We start from the raw sequence: 14,978 nt of genomic DNA, 5'->3' as shown, positions 1-14,978 counted from the left end.
AGGGGAGGAATGGGGGTCACTTGATTTCAAGGAAGCACCATTTCTTTCGTTTGGTTTTTGTTCGTGTCGTCTTTTTAACTGAAACAGAAGTCATAGTGCAATTTTGCTTGCATTTAGAAATCAACAGAATTAAAAAAAAACTAAGTACTGCATGATTGCATGGAATAAAGTGCGAGTGTTATTCATGTTAGGGTGGTTGAGAGGACTAATTCCAAACCGATAACGGTCTGGAGCGTTGGCAAATCTGTTTGGGGTTAGGGATTCCATGGATTGGACGAAGAGTGCGCATTAACAGGATGCAAACTTCGCATTAATATGGAAATTTTTATAGCTTGCATTGAATGTGGTCCCTGACCGACATAGAGAACCCCCTTATTGCAGGGGTCTGGAACGCAAATCGCGAACCCGGCCCTTTCCTCCTCAAGAAATTGGCCCCCAGAGCCCAGACCGACACGGAGCGGACTATCCGGTGTTGGCATTCTCGGACAGACGTAGTCTCGTGTTTCTCCCCCCCCCCCTCCCGCGGGCGTAGGAACAGGGAGGGCCAGGGGGGCCATGGCCCCCCTTTGCAAGGTTGGGGGGGGGCAGGGGCAGCAATATTAACTGCCCCACTTTTGCCCTGCCCCCCCCCCCCCCCACACACACCTTTCAGATTAAGGTTGCATTTGGCTTACTTTTGCTCTGGATCAAACATGCATGCAGATTTACCTAGTTCACCAGCCATCTCCCTTAAGATGCGTCATCTTTTTCGTTTGCTCATTGGCCATCACTTCATGTTACAGCCGCAAGGCCGACGCCGCTCGGCCTGGAGACTGCAATGCCGGGCACCGAGGCTGTTGTTGCCATGACTTGCGAACACGCATGTTCGACACCATATTACGTAGTTTTCTTAGCAGTAATCAGCTCTGACAGGATCCTGCACATTTTAAGACGAACATGGGCTAGCCATGTTAGTACAAATTATGAACCCCATTTCATCTGCAATCTACAGTCAGGGAGAACTCAATATCTCTGAAGAACACAGAAAAACATGGAACTGGAGTCTATGTGAAAACTATCGGACTACCTGCGGTGATCAGGGATGTTGTTGCGTCAATGAGGGTCCCTGTGCTGATCCGGGGCTAACTGCGCGGATCAGAAGGCCTCCCGTGTCATGGATGGGAACAATGTGATATGATATATCCTTCTAATGACCTCCGGATCGACCAGGAGATCCCGCCCCGTACCACCAGAATGATAGCCAGAGGACACTTCGCGATGGGACGGAATGGCCCTTCAGCCCTTGGCCGGAAACGGTAATGTACCCCTGGTGTTCTACTCAAGAGGCCCCTTGCCCGGAAGGGAATAAGGGGTCTCATTATTGTTGAGTAGAGTGTGAATATCATTATTGTTAAAAATCACGGACCGAAGTGAATTAAAAAAACGAGCAATGTTTGTCCGAGAGCGTTCATTGCTTTCAGAATGTATTATTGAAACAAATTACATGAAAAGGCTTGAACATGCGCGCCCGCAACCTCGAGAGCAAGGACGAGGATGGTCTGGGTTGCAACTTTCGTAAAACCGATAAGTTTCGGCCACTGCAACTGCCACCAGACGGCGGACGCTGTGTTAATCTGTCTTCCGGACAGATAAATAGCTGCGAAAATATAAAATATAGAGATTTTACCTTCTCTCTTTCAGTTCAACCACCAGATTCCAGCCCCACTTCGCGGTGCTTTAGCGGCCAATCCGTTCTTTTCATCAACCTAAAAATTGCGCGCCTGAAATATGCCCTCAGACTGCCTTCTAAATACAAGATCTGATGTCATGAAGCATTCAAGGATACTTTCTCAGAAGCGTCTTCATTTTCGTCCACCCGTTGGCCACAACTCAATATTAGTTGCTAGGCCGACGCTGCGCGGCCTACGGAGACTGCAACGCATGACGGCGAGGCTCTTGTTTCTAAAATTTTCGGGTGCGCATGCTCAAAATTACTCCACATAACATGTACAACTAGTTGATTTAAGTGTTTAAAGGTAATCATTTCAGAACCGTCATCATTTTCGTCCACCGGTGGGCTGCGGCTAAATGTTAGTTACTGGGCTAACGCCCCGCGGACTATGGGGACTGCAACGCCTGGTGTCGAGTTTTCTGTTGCAAATTTGTGAGCGAGCATGTTAAAAAACGCGTCACATGGATTGCATCACTAGTCGATTCTGACTGAGTGATGGACATTTTCAGACAAACATGGCTTGGCCATGTTAATACACATTGTTGACCACTCGATTCGCAATCAAATTTTCGTCTTCAAGTTTGGATCAAACTTATCGATCTACAATCTACCTTCGCGATGTCCTCAATGTCTGTAGAACTCAGATAAAAAATTGACAAAGCTTCTGAATTCTATCGGTTTAGAAAGAGTCAGCCAACCATTGTAAATTAAGAGCGCCGGTGATTTCTTCCATGCTGTCGCTCAACGCCTGATTTCCGCAGTTTATTGACCTCAAAATCCAAACAGAATTGAGCTTACGGTAGCTCCTGGTTTCTGTTTTGGTTACAAGGTAAATATAACAATAAAACGAAGAAACCGTGTCACTTGTTAACAAGTAAGCCATATCCGGGAATTTTTTTGGGGGTCACCATAAGATGGGCTTTTGTCAACCCTGTGTTCCCTCTCGGCAAGCCTCTGGCTTCGCCCCTACCTACACACAAAAGCAGACCAAGTCGCGTACGTTGCATGATGGGCAATGAAGTGTCCGTTGGGCCAATCCATACTTGAGGCAGACAGCTTCCCGTAGGCTATTTTTCTGCGATGGTGTGGTATAAGGGAAGATAATTCGGGAAAAGATACTGTTGCAGGTGTCCAGCACATGTTTCATACACCATGTAGAAGTAACGCTGGTCCAAAAGTATGCAACAAAGTAGCCACACGATCAGCTCGCAGTCAGTCATGTGGGATACATCCAGGCCAGGGCAGTGACCACCGACGGCGGACAGGAGCAGGGCCCAGATAAGGAACATATGACAGATGGGCCTTATTATGAGGCTTGATTCTTAAAAGAGAATCTCCAGTCTTATGGATTTTGTCACATTGTTTCTAGCAGTTTCAAGCTCCCGAATTTGTTTCCGCCTAAAATTATGCGACAAGTCTTAGTTCTTGAAAAGCAGCCAGCGAAATAAAGGTGCATGAAAAACCTGGCGCACTGTGAGCCATTGATCCACTTTCAAAATTCTCGCCAGCCTATATCCATGCCGTATTTTGGCATCTGTACTGTGGAGGCAATTGCTTCCTTAATAACCCAAAATACCTACCCGCTCGTAGAATTTCGTCTCCCCAGGAAAGACAATGTTGAAATGAACGAATAATCTAGGAAAGCTGGATAGCCTTATTTGCCAAATAACAGGTGAGTCGAATAGGCAAGATTATGCACCAGTGATAAAGAGCTCTAGATGCATAGCTAGCAAATCAGCCATGACACAATCTCCATTCCCCCCCCCCCCCGCCGGTCATCGGGCTCGTTTTCCAGAATAAGTTCCTGAAGTACACTCTGAGCTTGCCCCTCCCACACTTTTTGAAACGTTCCTACGCCTATGCCCCCCCCCCCCCCCTTCCAGGGAGCCCCCGATTTGCGTAAGTCTCTTTGTCTGACATTTGAAGGCACGGTCACGGCTATTTGGACATTGTTTATCTCCACTCGCCTGGTTATCCTGTGGTTACGCAGGGTGACACACCCCTCCCCTCCTCTTCTACCTGGTTGCGATGTGATAAACGTAACGCCCCGAAAAAAGGACATCAGTTTTGTTCCTAACTGAGCTGAGATGCAACACAAAGACAGGCATATAGTTTGTCGTAGAGGAAGTTCATGTTGTCCTTATTAAAGTTTATAGCATTCAAAAAAGACTAACGCATAATTTCCAGCCACCCATGAGTATAACATCACTCTAACCAAACAGCCCCCCACCCCATTGTTACGCTTTGGTTACGCTCCAGCACCCGCCTCCCTCCCGCTCCATGCGTAACGTGATACTGGAGCGGCCCCTCCCGTGGTACAGGTGCTCTCGAACGGTTTACTGGTTTCTACACGTTCCGTTGCGAGCAGTTTTGTGGTTAGTCTGTCGCCGTCGTTCGTGTGTCGTTGGAATGTTGTCCGCGCCTGTGTGTGGAGCTGGATGCCTTTTTAATTAAGCGCAGGAGCGAACAGCTGGAGCGTCGCCGCTCGGGACTTGCGTGACCAACAGCCGCGGGGCTGCGGATGCTAGGTTAATGGCCCCCAGTGCCCGATCTCTCCGCTTCACTTGGCGTGACAGATGTGCAACTTTAAACTTGGACACGTGGTAAGAAAAAGAGCAAATGAACCCGACATTTCACATCATTCCACTGATGTCCTGTGAGCTGTCACGTTCGTCTTCTTTCTCACATCACCTCTCACCTTCCACATGGCCCGGCGCTCACCGATATCCAGCCAGTGTAACATGCGTCTGCCTCACTAGCACTGGAGATGGAAAAAGGCATAGTACCCTACAGGGGTGAAAGACCTTTTTGTTTGTAAATTGAGTGATTTCTGAGTTCTCAGACTGCGAATAACGACGGATGCACGCCTGTCTTCGGCAAGCTCTTTCATCGTTTTAACGCACTGGTTGGGTACGTTGGCCGACATTATGTAACAAGTGGCGAAACGGCTTTGTCGGAAGAGCCTTTGACTTACGTATTACGATACGGGGCACCTGCCTGCGTAATTTTACGCAACCGTGACTGGCCAAATTGTCACTAGCAGGTTCCATAATTTCTGAGGTAACAATTTCGCTAATGGAAGAGCACGAAACAGGAAACACTACGCATCCGAGCCTCTTAAAACCTTGACGGTATCTAATTGACGACATCGTAGACCGCCTTAGCACAGGGTTTGCTGGAAGCAGGCTGAACTGGTGCTCTTTAGGAACTCCTCACAGAGCGTGACCAGTGAATATGCCGGCCCATGAGAAATTACCCTCGATGGCGTCCCACTGTGAAGGGTAAGAAAGACAGGCTCGTGGTACTCGAATTTGTAAATGAAATGGAGAAGGCTGCCCTCCGCGCAAATAGGTGACATTGGGATGGAAATGTTTTCATTCGAGATAACGCCCTCTTTAGAAGTATCATAGGTAAAGTCTACCTGACTTTCGACCAGCATTAGTGCTTTGAAGGTGGTCACGCATGCTTATGGTGCATGCCCCTTCCGCACCGCAGTATGCACGCTGCCGCTTCGCACCATTGCATGCAAACGAAAGTCAAGGCAGACACGCGTGATGTCCGGTGTGAACGTACAGCGCTTCCGATGAGTCGTTGATCATTCGTGGATTCAGTTAGATTTAGTGGGGCGCGTTGAGTTACATGGAGTCTGTCGGCCATCCTTGTCTTGCCTCGCAGGTGCCGTTCCCCGGTGCCGCTCCCTTGAAACTGTCTGCCTTTAGACTGACCGTCCTCCACACACCGAACCATTCCTGCTCTGCGCTCGTCGCCTGTCGCCCGGTTTCCGTGAAATCCACGCACGCAACGCACAGGCGTGGCGCAAGACGAGGCCGGTGCGTACCGGGCTATCAATGCTCGGCCGCGGCCAGCCGGGGCGCGCGCGCGTGGACCCTCTCCCGCCGTGGCGGACCGTGACGGGCCGTCCGTGACGCCGCCACCGCCCCAGCAGCGGGTCGGGCGGGTGCAGCCAGTCTCGTGGGCCGCCAGCCGGGTGCGGCGCTGGCATCGAAGCTGGCCCAGGGCGCTCTGCTGCGCTGGCATCGAAGCTGCCTCGGGGCGCTGTGTTGCGCTGGCATCGAAGCTGGCCCAGGGCGCTCTGCTGCGCTGGCATCGAAGCTGCCTCGGGGCGCTGTGTTGCGCTGGCATCGAAGCTGGCTCAGGGCGCTCTGCTGCGCTGGCATCGAAGCTGGCTCAGGGCGCTCTGCTGCGCTGGCATCGAAGCTGGCTCAGGGCGCTCTGCTGCGCTGGCATCGAAGCTGGCTCAGGGCGCTCTGCTGCGCTGGCATCGAAGCTGGCTCAGGGCGCTCTGCTGCGCTGGTTTGTGCCGTGCGGCGCCGGCTGGCGGTCGAGACAAACGACGATGGGATCCGATCGTTTGGATTACCGGCGCTCCGAAGCCGAGCGGGGCGTTGCGGTCGAGGAGCTGCGGCTGCCATGATCAGGCCCGGTCCAGCAGGTGCCGTGTATTTCGATAGGTATTGGCTCTCCTCCAGACAATGCTGCGCGACGTTATCAGACACACGCACGCCAGGAGCACAGGGTGCGTAATGCATGAGGAGGCTCTGACTTCCCACATTTGTACTCCCCTGTGCGTCGTGGAGCAGGGTGCACAGATATACGCTCTCATGCGACCTGCGCAGTACCGCACGCGCAGGTTAGCTCACTGTGACAGTAGCACCTCAGTAATGAAGGGGACCGTAAAGTTCATGATTGGCAACAGCTGACGGCTTGCAGCCGTCCAGCACGCACTGCAGATCGCCCAGCCAGCCGGCCTACGAGCTGCCGCCGGCGCCTCGTCACACGGACGGCCAGGGCGGTCGGGTCGTGACCGCGTGCGCCGCGTCGCCGAACGTCACGGACGGCGCCGCGCGCGACACGTTGGTCAACGTCGACTCGCGGACCCAGCCGTTGGCCAACGCCGGGGACGTTACGCCAGCCGGCCGGAGAATGGTGACGCTACGTTACGGTGCGCTGGCTCGCGCGCGGGAGCTGCGTAGGGGCGGGGAGGGTGTGGGGCAGACCGGGTGGAACGTGAGTTGGCTCGGGGAGTGGGGCTGCTGAACACGTGGCGCATGCTGGCCGGGAGGGTGCATCGTTAACCGGCTCACTAGGTGTTGGTGATCGGTGGCGTGGGCGACTTTGTCGCGCTTTCAAAGGTTCGCAATAAGGTAGGATGCAGACTTCCCATGAGTCATAAATGCGTTACATTTGCTTTGCACCAGTTAGTTTTACGGGGCTTTAAGCTCTTCCTGCTGTACGTCGTATGAAACAGATGTAATGCAATCACCAGGTGTTGCACATTAGAGGCCACCCTTAAGAACGCCTTTGTGTCGCAAATCGTTGGTGCTGGGCGACAAGGCTTGGCAACAGGGGTGTAGGTAGTTTCGCAAAGTTAGCTGTGGCGGAGGGCTGGGTGGTGAAAGATGGTTAACACGACCCTCAAAATTTGTCGAAAAATATGGGTTTCTCCTGGATTCAAATTAATTTCCTTTCAAGTTTGCAAGGGCTGGGCTCCCTTCCCTCCCGAACCCCCCTCCAACTGAATAGGAAACTGCATTCCTGCTTGGGATCTAGACCCTGACTGGCCTGGAATCCATATGCACAGCTTAACATATAAAGTATCCATAAAGCTGCAAAAAATGAATGCATTTTGTCTACACGTTTGTCGGGCGTCAACCTCGTTGCAACCGTGACTTGTGGGCTCGGTCGAAGCTTTCTGCACACTGTTGTCAGCACGGTGTGCAGAGGCGCGCCCAGCACCTTTGTGTTCCAGGTGGTGCTCGATGGGTGTGTGTGCTCGAGGGGTGTTACGATGTCGTGCGTTTTTTTTAACGGTTTACGTGCTATGCTGTAGCCTAGCCCCCGTCACTGCCCGGTGCGCTGTAAAAGAGTTCTGATCAAAAGACAGATAGGCAGTCAGTCAGGTCGAGATACTCAGGCAGGTCATGGTACTAAGGCAGGTCAAGGGGGGTCTAGTCAAGCAGAACTGTTGTGTGGTGACATAATACGTCACGTTGCAATGATTTGGCACAAATGTGCCTGAGCAGGAATTAGCTTACTGTGTAGTGAGAGGGTCGAGGTTTCCTCAACCAGCTATGTGCAGCGTGGTTTCGGGTGATGAGATCCCCATCCCTGAAAACGCTCGTTCAAGTTTGTTCCAAAACAAGCATTACTTTGGAATAACGCATGCTTTGGGAACCCCATATATGTGAGAACACCCTGCCCTAAACTATAATACATTTTCACCCATTCATTGTTGACACACGTTTTTACCTTTACCACGTTACGATTCGGTGCCGCCATGCTCTGCCCATGTTCAGCAGTTCGCAGCAGCCCGCTGCGCATTGGTAATCCCAGGCAGGCGCCATCGGTGCATAACGCGCGTCCTGTATTAGAGCTGTCGAGGAAGCCGCCAGTGCATTTCAGGAGCTCGCCCCGACCTTGAAACCCCCGGCACACGACCGACACACATCAAACGCCGCCGCCAGCCGTGACCGGTCACGTGACTCCGGGGCCGGCGGGTAGCGGCAGGTCACGTGACATCCGTACACCGTGAGCCGCGCCCGCCGCCGTGACCGGAGATGCGCCACCCGGAGCAAATGAGGCCAGTTTCGTCAGGTTTTGTGGAAGAAATGACCTTCACACGAATAATGAGTAATTATGGGTTAAATGATGCGCCTGACTTTGTTGGAGGACGGTGTGGCACTGAAGGAGTGTTATTACCGTGGTGTAATAATGCCCCTCCCCCAACTGCATCAAGCTAAACTGAACCCGTGCACGAAACAGATAATCTCCACTTTCGTTGATAAAACGCTTTTAACGCGCACAAAAAAACTCGATTCAAAGACTTGAGTTATGATATTTAAGAAACAGTGATTACCTTGTTATTTAGCTTTGTGTTCTTAATTCTTAATTTTACAACCGTGCCTGTGTGATGCGACGCAAAACTCAAACTTTGGAAGTACTTTTATGTAAAGGTAGCATGCCACCGTTTAAATGCTCTTCACTTGTTGTTAGATGAGATGCGTACGATTTCAACAGCAGCACAAGTTTTCTCGAAATCCCTTTGAATAGCCTAGTATTTTTATTTGAAGCAGCCGCTTTGGCGGGAGACATCTCATTGGTCTCCCTGCTCACTACCATGATAGCAACACATACACATCGAACTCAACGATGAAAGCTTAGAGGTGTTGATCACAGTTTGTCTAAGGCTCGATCTCCACACCAATTTTGATGGTGGCACAACACAATTTTAAGACGAAGATAGCAGCTGATACCGTTTTCTTAAAAGGTGTGCTGTGTCGCCACCAAAAGTGCCGCGAAATTCGACTGTCAGACAAACTATGATCAACACCTCTAAGCTTCCATCGTTGAGTCCGATGTAGCAAAAATGTATAGTAGGAAGGGGAAAGTAGGGGAAAATGTATGAGTGTTTCAGTGTTAAGTACTTCCCCAACACTCAGTGATTCACATTGCTCTAGTGATGCCGTAAGCCCTGAGGCACACATTTACACCGATCGCCATGGTATTCAACGATATCAAAAAACAGATGTTTCGTGTCCATCCCAAAGCGCGTGCGCCGTTGCGGTCGGAAGTACACTGAAAGGTAAAGAGAGCTTCTGGATGTCAGCTGAGTGACTCATGATTGCCACCCGTCACACATATTTTGAATAATTTTTTTGCTGGTACTTGGACATGATGCAACTTGAACATCATTTGATCTGTGTAACGTACTGGGCCCACCGAAAAATGTCTTTGAGTTGCCCGTGCCGAAAGCTCTATCACGATTCCACCTCCCCTTCCCTTCCCACGCTTGAGCAATTTCAAAACTACTCTGCTTGCAAAGAGCCGTCTCTTCTTTTTGTAGCAAATCCGCAAAGTTGTAGCATTTACGTTGTCTTGCGGCACCCACTGCCTTGGCAGGCGTTACCGAGCAGAAGTATGTAACACTACGTAGGAGCATTAACACCATGCAATCCTGTTGCCGTGCATCATTAATGGAGTCCAATATGCTTCACCAAATTTTGCAATGTTGTGATCAAACGGTTGGCAAAGGCAAGGTATCATGAATCCAAACGAAATTGCAGAATATTTCCTAATGTCGGTATAGGTAACCACAGCGTCCGTTCCATAGATGGGGAGAGTAGGAAAGTTCATCAGTTTTTTTTTTCTAAGATCCTTCCTGCTGTACGCACTGAGGATAAAACTAGCATTCTTATATATGCAGACAAGTATACACAGCCTTCAGCTACATATGTAGTGGTGAAGTTTTGGACAGCGCGTCCGTGTTTTTTGTGGGTGACTTCTAAGTGAACCATTTTCTAAGGAGATAACCGTCCCCAGCGTGTGGTAAATTGCACTGTATGGTGCGTGAAGTTGTGTTCATGATTTTGTTGTTGTTTTTTTCTTGGTGGCGGGGATCATAGAGTACGTGGCATCGGATGTAAGTTCGATGCGTCACAACACGTAGACCGGATGTCCTCGGCTGTGCTATTTCATAATCTGCCGGGATGGCGAGATGAAAAATTTGGCCCTTTCAGTCAGTCATTTGTTCACAAAAGCCTCCACCTCGGTTTCGACTGCTTAGGTAGGAAGTATGCATCCACATGGGTAATTGTACCGCGTAGTGAGAGAAGTTTTGTTTATGACCTTTGGGGGTCATACGTTAGGTGAAAAGTGTGCGCCAACCCGAAATACCTCGCTAGCAGATGCCAACTATTTCGCGGTGAATGAAGTGCATGCACTTAAAACCCCTCAGTACAACATTTAGACTATTATAGCTATGCTGTAAGACACGAAGCACAAACTCACACCGAGTGCTTCACTTATCAGTATTATGGTAAAAATGGATTTGTCGGAATGACCCAAGGCGCGTGCAGGCGTGCGGCTGGAAGTGCACTGACAGACAGAGGCAGCTACTGTGCGTCAGCTGGGGAATCAAGGCTGTCATCCGTTGCATGGATTTGCACGTGATGTCATAATTCAGCCGCGGCTACCAAGATGCTAAGCTTATGCTGCAGTCACTAGCGACTGGTAATGCAATTCTCTTTTCGGCCGGCATGGCCTTTTTTGTTCAAATCAACCCTTGACGGCGCATAACCATCTGCGGCCGGCTCGCCATTGAGTGGTGACCATAATACAGCCGCCGGGAAAAAATACATCTTATCGAGCCCGACCATTGCTGCTGCGTACGTCCGGTGGCATCAGCGCAGGGCTTTCTGCAGCCAGTACAACTCGTCGGATTTTTGTTTGGGTTTTATTCGGTTGACTACCCGAAAACGCATCATTCAATGCTTGGGGGATGATCGGACCGGTTCCTTGCACAAATATGTGGTATGTTGCAATGCTTGTAATTGTGCATGGTAGGTGAATACTTGCACATAACTTTTATCGTGGGAGCGTTGTCGACCGGCCTGCAAATCTTCCATCGGCTTGCATGACCTGTTCTGTTCAAATCACGCCTGGAGGGCATGTAGCTAACTGGAGCACGCCTGTCCGGACAGTGATGGCCAGCGTATGACAGACAGATAAAATGCTTACAATCGAGCCCTGCAAGACTGCAGATATCTGTATTCGAGGGCACTGGTACAAGGCTTTCAGCTGCCAATACAACACAAGTCACATTTTAGTTACAGTTGCTATCGGTCCACACCACAACATGTCATGCAATGCTTTGGGGACGGCCGGAGTGTTGATTTGCACAGATATGGCGCCCAACTTGAGATACTTGCACATTTGACCGGAAGGTGCAACGTTGCCAACACGATGCCATTGTGGGAGCACTTTCTACCGGTAACGCGCGTGTTTTACCTGCCGAAACTTCCTGTTTTGTTTAAATCATCCCTTTACGACGCATACCTAAATGTGGCAGGCCTGCAGCAGGCTGCTTACTCCGCTAGCAGCTACCGGAGTAAGCAGAGTAGCAGTTTCCCGTGCCGGCGTATTATGGCGGCACGGGAAAATAATCATCATCGAGTCAAGCTTGCGACTGCCTGCATTCGATGGCGCTGGTAAGAGGGCAACCAGCTGTGAGCGCAAAGCATTCGTCAAATTTTGCTTTTGATTTTTCGGCGGACTTTCTGACAGCGAATCACTCAATGCTTGGGGTGTGACCGGAGCGATGATATGCACAGATATGGCGTCCAGCTTCAAATGTTTTTTTTTTGTACGTGGAAGGTGTAACTCTACATACATGATGGTGTTCTGGCAACACCAACGGCCGACAATGTAGATCCCTCATGGGCCAACATGGCCTTTTTGTGTCACCCCTCAACTGTGCATAACAAGAAACGGCCAAATAGCAATGCGTGCAACCCATCCCCCTCTCCCCTGAGAAGAGGAAGCAGTGCAACATTAAGTACCTGGTACGCTGTAACTGCACCCAGCACGCTTAGACACTAGTTGAAATCATCATAACCAGTGAACATGCGACTCAAGCTATGGCCTTTACTTTGCGCTCGTTAGAGCTTATATTGGCACCAAAAGTCTTTAATTTCACGCCATACTCAGGTGGGGGATTAATTTCTCTTCCCCGCCCGAAATATTTCTCCGCAATGATTTTCTGAATGGCGCTGAGCAGCAGGGCAAAACTTTGCATAGCTACAGGCGAGCAAATAGGGCATTTTTGGCATGTAAAGTTAGACAAAACCTTCTAGGGTCCTCTGCCGTACCTAGCAGGCAAAGGCAGGTCACGGTTGTAGCGAGGGCAATTTTTAGGAAATATTCAATTTGATGCCACAGTGGGGCGCTAGACAAAGTCATACATCTTTGACAGATGAAGACATGCAACAACAGGATTAGCAATCCAACTAGGTCATGATGAGGGTCAGACAAGATAGACCAAAGGTTCCTTGTAAGTTCTGTCTATTTAAAGTATTTATGTACCACGCCAACATTGTTGCATGTTTAAGGTTAGTAACAACTATGACCGGTGCGTAGTCCGGTTATGGGCCTGAGCTTGCTCAAATACCAAAAAATAAAAGCAATTTCGTGTGATTTTGGTCACCATGACCCTCTAAATGTCAAAAAGGTCACTGACTTTAAATGAAAACCAGTGATCTTTTGGTTTCAACGGGTATCTAGGTTCAAGGCGATTGCGTGAGGGGGTCTGGGGGCACTTTGGGCATTACTGTGGAGTTCGACCCTATTTGACTTTATTTGACCCGAATTTTATGACCTAGTCATCTCAACTGACCCAAGTGAGTTAACATACAGTCCAATCCGCCCTGTGAATTTGGTGCATTACTCTCTTACTCTTACTCTCTAAACTCTCTTAGCTTCTTTAGATCTCAGGGTGGCCAAACTGACCACCAACTGAGCGAATGGTATACAATCGGTCACCCGAGCGCGTGTGAAATTTACTGGACGGACGGATGATACGCGTTTTTCTCCGTGGACGCTGTCCGTCGCATGCACCACAGCGTCGCATGTCCACGTAAAACGAGGCTTGTTAGGCCCAGAGCGCGCGAATGCAGAGCCGAGACGTGCTCCGTCTCAAACGAGAGTTGACGAAGAGTAGACGCAATTGTTTAAGTTTTCACCGTGGGCTCCCTCATAGCATAACTAATGAGGATAGGACTAAGATGTCTCCAGACAGCGATAACCTTCAGTGACATATGTAGTGTTAAAGGGTTGGAGAACACTTCTTTGTGTATTGGTTAACGAGGTCTGAAGGAACCCTTTTCATATGAGACACCCCTACCCTAACCTTGGGCAAATTTAATCATGTGGTAGGGAATTTATGCTTGTTTTGTTTGTGTTTTTTTGTCGTAGGGGGCGTAGCGTCGCAATCAAGTTGGGTGCGCTACGGTATGTGAGCAAACACGTTCGCCTGTGCTATTCTGTCGTTCGTCGTGACTGTAACGTGATCAATTTTCGTCACTTTCATCAGTCAGTGTTTGCCTTGAAAAACTGCCACCTCCGTTTCGGTTGCCAAGGTAGAAATCATTGATCTACGTAAATTGTGTAAATGTCGACTTGTCATTCAGTCGCTTCGACAGACAAGAGGAAATCACGTCAGTCAACCATTGACGGTAAATGATATAATTGTCAGTGCATTATGTCAATGATACATGGCCCGTGCACGGCTGGTGCAACATGTACAGTCCAACGTCTTGGAAGGAAGTTAGCGCACCCGTGGGCTACAGCACAACAATTGAAAAGAAAGACAGTACGTGGCCCACGTACCTAGTCCTCTGGCTATTGAATTGCCTGGCAAGACCATTGAAAGAACTCTAGGGCCTGGGAGACTTTGGGAAAGTTTATTAAGATATTAGCATATTGGCTTTGTTCTTGATACCTTTCAATAAGGAAATGCACTGTGCACTCCACGCCCAAAGTAAACGGGCAATGGAGCCCTGCATTCGTCATTAGCCACGAGCCCATGACAAAGTGGTTAGCCGGTTACCCGCCAGTCACCGGGTCTGCTAGCCGCAGGTCCCCGGGTCGGCTAGCCGCAGGTCCCCGGATCGGCTAGCCGCAGGTCCCCGGGTCGGCTAGCCGCAGGTCCCTGGGTCGGCTAGCCGCAGGTTCCTGGATCGGCTAGCCGCAGGTCCCCGGGTCGGCTAGCCGCCAGCCACCGAGTCGGCTAGCCGCCAGCCATTGGGTCGGCTAGCCGCAGGTCACTGGGTCGGCTGGCCGCAGGTCACTGGGTCGGCTGGCCGCAGGTCTCCGGGTCGGCCAGCCGCAGGTCCCCGGGCAGGCTTGCCGCCAGTCACCGGGTCGGCTAGCCGCCGACCTGAAAACCGGCCAGCCGCAACCAGCTTTCATTCATTTACGCATCACAAAACGTCAGTTCGGTAAGGCATTAGTGTATCATTTCAGTGACATTTTTTTTCTGACTACGTAACTATAACACGTAAACGGAGTACTGCTGCCGAATTTTCTTATAAGAACATTGCTTTTCGTTTTTTTTAACAACGCAAGGTTCTACACAACCAGCGTGAACTGGTGCTTCGGCAAGATCGTAAATATGATGAAGGCAGAAGTATGGATAATAGCTCTGAAACAAATTTAGCGAATGTAAGTAGTATTCTGGGAACATTTGTTAGCGCAACATTTACCAGAAGTAGCTATTTGATACCATTTTGCTTCATTAAGAAAATTGCTCCCAGCGTTGCAATGACTTAAGCACGACTGAATTGTGTGAAGGTGTTATTCATATCCAAATATCATCAGTTATTTGAATGACGCACACACACACACACACACACACACACACACACACACACACACACACACACACACACACACACACACACACACACACACA

The sequence above is a fragment of the Pollicipes pollicipes genome, unplaced genomic scaffold (genome assembly GCF_011947565.3).
Source record: "Pollicipes pollicipes isolate AB1234 unplaced genomic scaffold, Ppol_2.1 Scaffold_6686;HRSCAF=7923_pilon_pilon_pilon, whole genome shotgun sequence".
NCBI classification, from domain to species: domain Eukaryota; kingdom Metazoa; phylum Arthropoda; class Thecostraca; order Pollicipedomorpha; family Pollicipedidae; genus Pollicipes; species Pollicipes pollicipes.
This window is presented reverse-complemented; position numbering follows the sequence as displayed.